General features: G+C 38.2%; 1 pseudogene; it reads right to left on the bottom strand.

Annotated features, from left to right (window-relative positions):
- Window positions 1-4756: 4756 nt before the first annotated feature.
- On the bottom strand, window positions 4757-5298 carry LOC149155791 (dirigent protein 11-like; annotated as a pseudogene).
- Between the last annotated feature and the right edge of the window lie 5849 nt (window positions 5299-11147).

Raw genomic sequence — 11147 nt, 5'->3', positions numbered from 1 at the left:
GAGAAAGGAAGAGCAGGCAGCGAGAAGAAGTAGAAGGAGGAAGCAAGATGAAGCTCGGTAAGAGGGTATGTGATATCTCTAGCCTTAAACTCTGATAGCGTAGTTTTTTTGAGAAGTACGTTAGGAATGTAGTATGGTAAGCATACCTGGTATTATCAATTCAATTATAATAGCAATCTCAGAGGTTTGAAAGGAAAGCATCCTGAAGAGTTCCCGGCTGTTCGAGACAGAGAGAAATTTAGGAGAGATGGCAATCAGTATGAGAACAAGGGCCTGTCTGATCCAAATACTACCAGACCCCACCTTAGAATAGAGGTCCTAGCATACTTCATTCGAGGGAAAAGAAGAATTCCTGTAGCCCTGGATGAGGGAAGCTGGGAAAGGAAAGACCAGAACCCTTGGGGGATGGATTGCACCCTAGGGGAAGGGTAGAAAGCTCAGCTAGTAGAAACGCTGCGTCAAACCTGAGAAAACCAAGCTAAGGGGAGGCATCAGTAGCCTAATTCGCACCATGGGCGAGCCCTCGGGTGAGAAGAGGCAAAACAAGTAGGAGTGGGATCCTGCATGGGCTGGGAAAAGCAAAGTAACCACTATTACCCCATGACCTGGAGAATTATCAAAGACAAAGCCAAACTCAGTAGGATGGGAAGCCAGAGGCCGGAAACCCATAGAATGGGAAACTAGAGGATGGGAAAACAGAGGTTGGGGGGGGGACCCATGAAAAATAATGTAAACATAAATGATATGGACAACATCTATGTTGATTCTATGATAGGTCTTGCAACAGAACAGGGCAAGACCGTGAAACAAGACAAAGAGTAAAAGGGAAAATGTGTTAAAGGCCAAGCTAAAAGAAGAATGGCTCTTAGGAGAAGCAAGAGGACAGTAAAGAAAGAAGAAGGAAACAACAGCCAAGGAAAGAAGAGGGGCAGGAAGCCCAACGGAGATCGCATGAAGACGATCATTGACTTATACATGGAAGGAAATCCTAAGGAAGTTAGGGACCAGATTTACAGCTGGGAGCAAGATCAAAGAGACAACCATAGATACAAAGACATACCCATGGAAGAATGGGAAGGAATGTTGCAGGACCCTGGGACAACAAATGGAAGACAATCGTTGTTCAAAAAGACCCTACAACAATACTGGATCATGAAACACGTCGTGGCTCGGGCCATGACTCTCCACCACAAACACATGGAAGGAGAAGTATTTGACAAACAGGAAAGTATAAAGGAGAAGAACCCGATCCGTGCGGAACTTCTCAAGGAAATTGTGACCATACAGATACAGACTTACCGGAACAATCTCTCCCTAGGAAGAATTGAACAGACCCTGACAGCGATAAAGTGGTAGCTGGAACAGAGATGCGAGATGCCAGGCCTCAGTGCAAAGGTACCAGCTCCGATAACATCCTCTGATGAGGATTAATCTAGAGATCTAGATAGTTTTGTTTTCTGAATTTTGAATATGATGAAGGAAATAAACATGTATGTTTTGATCTTTAGCGATAATAGTAGAGACAACCAACATAGAAACAGTGGATGGATTATCATGAACTTATTCAAATTTTGGAATGGTTTTAACACTAACCGGTGGTCACCTGGTTTCCTTCGGGCACGTGGCTACCCAGAGAATATGGATGTAAAAAACTTCTGAAAATAGTTAATACATGGAGATCTACCATGTCTACAAAAAGAAATGAATTCATGGTTGAGAATTATTTGAAAAACCATTTTAAGAAATAGTACCATGCTCTGTCGCTTGTTCTTGGATTTCCTTAATCAATAATTTTAGTGATAGAATAAGGGATAAAATCTAAGTTGAAAATAGTTATGATGATGATGATGAGGATGGTTAACGTCCACTGATACCAAACTTTGGTCTATTGGATCTAAAGAAACGAATTATTTAGTTTGATTTAAGATTTTATTACTATGCTCAAAAAGATTGGAGAGAAGCCCCCCGAGCTCACTATAATTTTGACAACGTAAAAGGTTAGGAAGGTCAATATTGCAACAAAGATTTTGAAACTGAGATCTAATGTGGTTGTACGCGAGGCACTCTAAGAGAAAGTGATTTTCATCCTCGATGTCTGTATTCTCACAGAGATGGTAGAACCTTTCCACCCATGGTGTTTTAGGAACTTCCCAATGACTCATTTCACTATGGAGCTCATGAGAGTTCGTTCTAATCTTGGCTATATTAATTTTCTTTTTTGAACTAGTTAAAACAGAGAGATACTTTTGATCTTCTAGGGTGGGGTTGATGACCTCCTTATAATATCTTAATTTTCTTTTAGCTGCTAAATCTTTCTCACACCACATTTTTTCTTTGAACTTAGAAGTAACAATATTTTTTATGTTATTAATGTTTTGCAATGCAACATTCTTGTCGATCTCCCAATGGTTTAACCAGGCCCTCGTGTCTTTATACCAACTTCATTTTAGCCTTAGGTGGTTTTGGTTGGAATTTCAAGCTAGTTTGGGAAGTCTATGGTCTCCTATGTTATTGAGTTTGTGCTTGTACAACAAAAACCTAGTCATAGCTAGGCTCTAGATAGGGGAAAGACACACTTCTATAAGGAGAATAGGATAGGGTGTGTTGCTTTTAATTTTGAGTTTATAGGTTATAAAATGCTTCTGGATTTGCTCAATCTTTCTCTTTCTCGAGGATTCTCTAGAGATGCTACAACCTCAAACCTCATATCCATATAAGAGAACTGGAGTGACTAAAGTTTCAAAGAGAAACTTATTTCTATCCCACATTATCAGGTTTGTTGTTTTACAATTTCAAGAACAAAATAAACTTTCCATCCCCATTAATGCTTTTCTCAATGCTATAGTTCCAGTTGAGCTTGTGATAAATATCAATTCCTAAACAATGTTTATTAGTTATATTTATATGTTTGAATTTATTAATAATAAAAAGTAAAAATAAAATTAAAAACTTCAAGAACATAATAATAAGTTTTTATTGGATCATCGTTTTATGAAAAGCCAAAATATTGAGTTATGATATAGTGACTTTCACATTTTCCACCGCGCTTCGACTATTACAGGAGAAGGAAGATGGTGTTGAATTTGAAAACAGTATCAAATCCGGCAGTGGATTCCGTGGTAACAACGGCATACCCACGAGCAAATCTGAATTTCCTCGTTACTCCAACCACCGCATACTCACACTAGGACTGATCGGTCTCCAATAAATCAATTCCTGTGACCAGATTTGTTTTTAATTATTTTATGTGTGTTTAGAATTTCCTATCCATGTGATTCCCCATGTTGTCACAAGTGAACTGTATTTCACATGTTTTTTTTTCGAACACAATTTTAAAATAGGATATATTATTGGTGGAAATATCTTTACTTTTTTTTTCACTTTTTCATATAATATTTACACTTTCAGAGTTTTTCATATAATATTTTAAATTTCAGGTTTGAAATTAGATTATGGTTAACAAACATTTTTTTTAATATTTATAGTTATTTATTATTTTTTATTTTTAAGAGAAACATATATTATAGGTAGAGAATATATTTTTTTGTTTGTGAGTTGTTTATGATCATTCTGGCTTGACATATGGTTTGAGGAGCTTTCATTAAAGGATCGCACTCGGTTTGGGCCACACCAATCCTAAATTGACTAATTTTTTTACCACGTCTCCTCCCCTAGCATAGGGCACAACCACCCCTACTGAAATTTGATCTTGGGTTGTCTTGCTAACCAGGTTCATTCTCAACTCGTTGTACTAGAGAGACTTGAATAAGTAGAGAATATATTATTTGAAAACAAATCATAATATTTTTTCTTTAGTTTATTAATGATATTACTTTTTTAATATTCATCATGTATAAAAATATGAATTTAATTCTTTTCCTTAGTTTTTAGAATTTATTTATTTAATAGATTTATATATATATAATTTTTTTTCAAAAGAATGGGTCGGCATGTATTTTCCACTTTGGTTGCCCATGTTCTACTTCTATATGGTGTAAGGCTTTATCTTTTAAACAATAGGAAAACCTATTATAAGCTAGTTGTCAAACTAACACTTGGGACAATCATCATTGGCTATTAATACAAGTTGACTCATCATTGTTATTTGAGGAAAACCATGTTAACTATCCAAATTGTTATTTGAGGAAAACCATGTTAACTATCCATTGGAGATGTGTAAGGGGTAAGTTTTTCACTCTTACCAAGTGTCTCTAGATCAAGGCTTTATTTTTTAAACAATAGGAAAACCTATTATAAACTAGTTGTCAAATTAACACTAGGGACAATCATCATTGGCTATTAATACAACTTGACTCATCATTGTTATTTGAAGAAAACCATGTTAACTATCTATTGGAGATGTGTAAGGGGTAAGTTTTTCACTCTTACCAAGTGTCTCTAGATCTTGGGCCATTAACCTCGTTCGAGGGAAAAAAATCTTTATTGAAACAAAAACAATTTTAAAATATACTCTAAACTCAGATTTAAAACTTCAGAACATATAAAAAAATACATTTTATTTTATTTTATTTTTCAGTCTTCTCATAATTTTATTGTTATTTTAAAGACACATGACTTACTTAAATAATAATGAAAAAATATAATAATGACAAAGGAATAAAAATAATTATAAACCAGAGAACCAAATAGTAATGTATTATTGGATCATCCTTTCATAAGAAGTCAAAATATTGACTTATAAACGCCTTTATTAATAATACAACGACGTTATTTCGTTTCACAACAACTTTTTTCACAACGCTTTGAATACTACCGGAGAAGAAAGGTGGTGTTGAATTTGAGAACAGCATTGGGCCCGGAACTGGATTCCGTGGTTACAACCGCATACCCACGAGCAAATCTGAACCTGCCCGTTCCTCCAACAACTGCATACTCACTCTGCGGCTGATCAAACCTGTCGGTTCCCTAAAACTCGAGAGTGCTGCCTTTGTACTTCAAATTCCGAAAGATGAGCGTGAAAGCCATGAAGAAATCAAGCCCAGTAACCAGATTTGTATTCACGTATGTTCCTTGCGCTCGGCCCACAACATTGCCAGAGCCGGATTCGGAGCTTGGTCCTCTGGTTATGACATCGCTCATAACTATGACGGTTCCGAACTTGCCCGAGTTTGAAGAAGAGCCTTTTAATCCCGCCACCGAAAACGACGTCAGGTTCGGTCCCCTCAAATTGTCGTGCATGTAGAACACCATATTCATGGTACTTTCACGCGCAGTAGCCCGCAGGGAGACGATGAGGACCATGGCGGCCATGACTGGAAATAAAAACGCAGCACCCATGGAAGAGTAATGGGATGAACAGCAGCCTAAAAAAACAAATGGAGCAGCTAGCAGTGTATATTTGCGGGATAGTGTTCCATCGCTCATAAATAAAGAGCTGTTACGGGCCGTAAACGACAGGGCTTCCAGATTCTAATCCAAGTGGCTTCTGCATTTAATATTGATCGACCAACATGATGCCTCTTTGTTTCTTTCTCGTTTGCGGGATAGTGTATATTTGCGGGATAGTATTCCAGCGCTCATAAATAAAGAGGTGCTACGGGCCGTAAACGACAGGGCTTCCAGATTCTAATCCAAGTGGCTTCTGCATTTAATATTGATCCACCAACATGATGCCTCTCTTTGTTTCTTTCTCGTTTGCGGGATAGTGTATATTTGCGGGAGAGCGTTCCAGCGCTCATAAATAAAGAGCTGCTACGGTTCGTAAACGACAGGGCTTCCAGATTCTAATCCAAGTGGCTTCTGCATTTAATATTGATCTACCAACATGATGCCTCTTTGTTTCTTTCTCGTTTACGGGATAGTGTATATTTGCGGGATAGTGTTCCAGCGGTCATAAATAAAGAGCTACTACGGCCGTAAACGACAGGGCTTCCAGATTCTAATGCAAGTGGCTTCTGCATTTAGTATTGATCCACCCACATGATGCCTCTGCTGTTTCTTTCTCGTTTCCACAATATATATAATATTAAGCTAATGAGAATACGCTCCTTTTCTGTTTTCTGTCGTTTCCATATAACACAACCAAACAAACCGCACTGCTTTTCTATCAAGAGATAGAGAACATAATAATGATATTCATAATATTCTAATCAAATCTACAATGTTTGCTTTCTCAGATTGCTTTTTAGAGTATCAAACTATGATTAGGTTTTAGTGTTGGCCATTTTTTGGTAAGTTTTTTTGTTTAATTTTTCTAAAATTTATTAAGAATTTACTGAAATCACAAGTTTGATGGGTAAATAAGCAACTATCATGATAAGCATTCTTTCCATTCAATTTAGCGATGAAAATCCTAGCTACTTAGAGATAGAGTAATCATATTTCTTTTGATCAAAGAGCAAAGAGAACAATCTAAATGAAATTTCCCTACACTATTCCTATCAGCACACAAAAACTTTTTCAATGCAACATGCATGTATTTCTTTTCAACTCCTTTAATGTGAATATGAACAAAAAGGAAATATGCACATGCAATCAATCAATCTTTCATATGAAGAAAGACTTTTACAACAGTTCAGATTCGAAGGAAGAGAAGACTGCATGACACTTTATTTCGAATGAATATTAGTCAATTATATTCTAACTTTCACTGTTGATTGATAATGACAAAGAAAACATGAAGAAACATTAATCAATCCAATCAAAGTCAGGCTAGACCAAGAGATAAACACTCATTTTCACAAACATCACATTCATTGATCAATCAGCAAACAATCAAATAGAGAAAACTTGGAAAAAAATCTTTCCAAAGGTGGGAAACTAATCCTAAGAGGATCAACGCAGCCCAGAGTGGGAGACAGTGCGCTTCAGAGAATTGTCCCTAAGCCAGGGATGCTCTACGGCGCACTATGTCCCTCACAAGCCTGCGCTGGTGACAGTAAGTCATTTCAAGAGGCAACTTGACACAGTTTTGACCAATTTTTCAATGTAAACAGCTAAATTACAATCTATGAACACAAATAGATTCTACAAGGACGTCTTAGGAGGTGGAAGCTACTAGGAAAGAGGATTCTTCCCTAGTGGAGTTGCCAATTAGTTTTGGAGAATTTAGCATCTACGGATAAACACTAATTCATTATACAAGCAGTTGTGCCTAGAACACCAATTTAAAGTGTTTTCAACTTTCCCTAGGAACAATAGATAAGAAGAGAGGATAGAAGTCCTACATGTAGTCTCTCTTTCCACTCGTCTCCCTTGTATCGATTCCGTCGCTCCTTCCCATAATTAATCCGCTTGAGAAGTACCCTGTAAACACAACAGAAGACAAAAACTAATCAAAGCATACGATCCATTGAACATAAATGAAAGGACTCAGAAGAAAATCATACATATAAGCATTATGAAAGAACACAACATATGGAAAAAGGGTCAAACACTTTATTTACGTAGAAGAAGGAATTACAACATGAGTGTTCGATTCAGAGTCATTCCTTGAGCTTGGATCCCATCCACATCACATCAAAGCAAGACAAACTTGTAGCATCACAAAAGTTGCTCCAAAGTCAGGTCTCATAGCAACATTATCTCCTTACAATTCAACATAATCCAACACTTTATCACTTAGATGAGTGGTCAATTTATAGGAAGATGAAGGAGGTTTTGTAATTAATGGTGACATTGAATGGCCTTCCATACTTAGAATTAGTTCCATGCAGGAAGGGATGAGAGGATAGGATGATGCTTAACTCATTCCTCATCCATTTTTGAGATCATAGGAGTTGATAAGACAGGGAAACTTCTAGATGACTCCACAAGATAAGAATATTCCCCAAACCCTATGTGAATTTCGCTCATTCTCGCCCAGCGTAGGTGAAAGGAAGCCTAAGTGCTCTGTAGAGCACCCTGGCAGTGCACTTAACTACTCTGTAGCGCACCTTCATAAGGGCTTACCTGCACTGGTCCCTCTAGAGGCAATTTCTGGATGTCTTCAAGTCATGAAACTGTCTGGGAAGGAGGCATTCAAAGGGTTGATTTGTTTAGGGCATGAAACACCTGATTTTAGGGTTTGACGAGTCCTAAATCACTGATCTTAATTTTTGGATTTGATGTGCACAAATGGATCTATAACAATATATAGGAATGGTTGACCATACTTTTCTATGATAAATTATCGTTACCCATTTTGATCATGGTTGACTGTTATGAAACCAACTCACAAAAAGATAGAAAAAATAGGTCAACAACTTAGAAATCAAACTCTTCGACGGGGCAACCTCCTTGACATTACACAAATGAACAATTCTTGGATGATACAAATGGAAATTCCTCCTTTCTATATATAGGAGTCTAAGCGTTCCCAATACACTCAGAGCCTACATAACAATAATATTGTAGAGCCACAACAATAATAATAGTGAGCTTCTACAAGGTACAATAATAACAACATGGGGACTACATGGGCACAATAATAAAATAAAGGGGTTGCACTAATAACAATAAGGGTTTACACTAGTAGTATAGGGACCTAACATGCCCCTCTCCTTCAAAAATTGGTATCCTCAACGCTTGAGTAGTTCTGGACGATTCTATATAAAATTCTCAACCTCCAATGTGGAATCTTTAGTAGGTAAGTTCTTCCACTTGATGAGATACTCTGAAATTGATCAATTTCATAGCTGTCGATTTCTTGTTTCTGTGACTGCTTCGGGTTCCAATATGATTTTTCCTTCTTCGTCAAGTTCTGGCAATATTGTTTGAACTGGGATCTTCTGCAGCTTTTGAATGACTGCCCACACTTCTTCATCATTGTCCCCTTCATCCTCTTCTTCGTTTATCCAATCTAGTTGGATAATAGAAATGGCACAAGACAATGCTGCCACATCCTCATCCTTTCTTAGAGTGCATTTGCAACAACATTTTTCTTCCTTTTTTTGTAGATGATTTCAATGTCATAACCCAACATCTTTGTGACCCATTTTTTTTGTTCTTCTGAAGATAATATTTGTTCTAAAATGTATTTAAGACTATCATGATCCGTTTTTACCTTGAAGTGTCTTCCCGTTAGGTAAAGTTTGATGTTTGGAGGAACACTTCCTGGAATCAAATGAATAGCATGATCATGACCACGAATAGGTGGGAGGCCTTTGGGAGTCTCAAATACCTTGGAATGATTGTCCAAGACTTTTTGGAGATCCATAGAAATAGATGAATTTGATGTGGGACCCTCTAGCAAACATAATTGTGCAATTACTTGTTGGGTGTGGAGCCTGATTATCTTCTATATTCAAAGGTATCGCCACATAGGACCCCAGTTCGAAATGGGGGCGGCAACGCCGCCCGTAAAATATTCGCTGCAGGGGGGGTCCAGGGGGGGGGGGGGGGCTGCGACCTTTGGGAGCCCCCCCCTGGCGGGGGGTTTTGAGGGCAGCGCCCCCGAAGCTAAAAACAGCTGTAAAATTGCCTTTTAAAAGTATAGTAATTTCTAGTCAATCTGGGCCGTTCATTAGGCGGATGATCTGACGGTAGAACTTATGTTTAGTTTAGGGTTTTTTGCCCTAGAAGGCAACCCCTCTCTTTGTATGAGGGTATTGTATTTGAGGCTGTGAGATAGATGTGTATTCTGTGAGCGAGAAACAGAGAGGTGAGACTGTGAGAGAAAACAGAGGATATTACAGCGGATTTGCTGTAGGTTGTGTCTCTTAATTTTGCTGGATAATAGAAAGGAAGGACTGGCTGTTCGGGGTGGACGTAGCCCAAACTGGGTGAACGACGTATATCTGTGTCTCTCTTGTTTTGTGCATTTTCTGTGTTTATATTTCTGCAATATTTTATGTGTTCCATTGCTCCGTAATATATAATTTTCTAACAACTGGTATCAGAGCCGAAGGTCTATTTGGCTGATAAACTCGCAGGAAAGAAGGGTTTCCTAGTTCGAGTGGGAGCAATGGCGGAAGATGGTAAGTTTAGGGTCGAGAAATTTAACGGCCAAAACTTCTCGCTGTGGAAGATGCAGATGGAAGATTATCTGTATCAGAAAGATCTATACCTACCATTCGACAGAAAAACAAAGATGTCAACGGGTATGAAAGACGAAGAATGGAACCTTCTGGATAGAAAGGCACTGAGAACAATACGGTTGTGCCTTGCTGCGTCAGTCGCCTTCAACATTTCGAAGGAAACTACGACAGAGGGTTTGATGCAGACGTTGTCGAAACTATATGGAAAACCCTCGGCCTCAAACAAGGTATTTCTTATGAAACGGTTATTTAATATGAATATGTCGAAAGGTGGATCTGTTGCAAACCATTTAAATGATTTTAATACAGTTACAAGTCAGTTAAGCTCTGTAGGGGTAAACTTTGATGATGAAGTTAGAGCTATGTTATTCTTGTGCTCATTACCAGAAAGTTGGAATGGTTTGGTAATGGCCATTAGTAACTCCATTTCTGGATCTAGTACTTTAAAGTTTGATGATGTTGTCGGTGCTATCCTTAGCGAGGAAATGCGACGGAAAAGCTCCGGTGAGACATCGGGAAATGCTTTGAGTGCAGAGTCTAGAGGAAGAAAAATGGAAAGAGGAAAGAGCTCAGGATATCGCAGTAAATCAAGGAAAGGCAGATCCAAGTCCAGATCGGGGATAGTGTGCTGGAAATGTGGAAAGAAAGGACACCTAAAGAAAGACTGTAGATCTCAAAAGGGAAAAGAAGGAGATGCACAGCAAGAAAAAAATCATGAAGCAAATGTGACAGGTGAGGTGTTACAAGATGCTTTGATTCTTTCTTTCAAAAATATTACTAATTCCTAGGTGGTAGATTCAGGGGCTTCATTCCATGCCACACCTGATAAGAAATACTTTCATGACTATGTTCAAGGAGATTTTGGACAAGTTCGTCTGGGTGATGATAAACCCTGTAAAATCGTTGGAATGGGTAAGGTTCTTGTAAAACAGCAGAATGGAAACCAATGGCTATTAAAGGAGGTAAGGCATGTTCCAGATCTAAAGAAAAATCTGATTTCAACAGGGCAGTTAGGCGGTGAAGGTTGTGTGACAACTTTCACAGATAAAGCCTGGAAGGTCACCAAAGGAGCCCTGGTAATAGCAAAAGGTGAAAAGGTTGGTACATTGTATTTATGCAATGGCATTTCTAACTCTGTTAATGCTTTAACTTCCAAAGGAGCAGATGCAG

Source organism: Pinus tabuliformis, chromosome 9 (genome assembly GCF_031772625.1).
Source record: "Pinus tabuliformis cultivar Carrire ecotype Pingquan chromosome 9, CPIR1, whole genome shotgun sequence".
In the NCBI taxonomy this organism is placed as follows: Eukaryota; Viridiplantae; Streptophyta; class Pinopsida; order Pinales; family Pinaceae; genus Pinus; species Pinus tabuliformis.
This window is presented reverse-complemented; position numbering and strand designations above follow the sequence as displayed.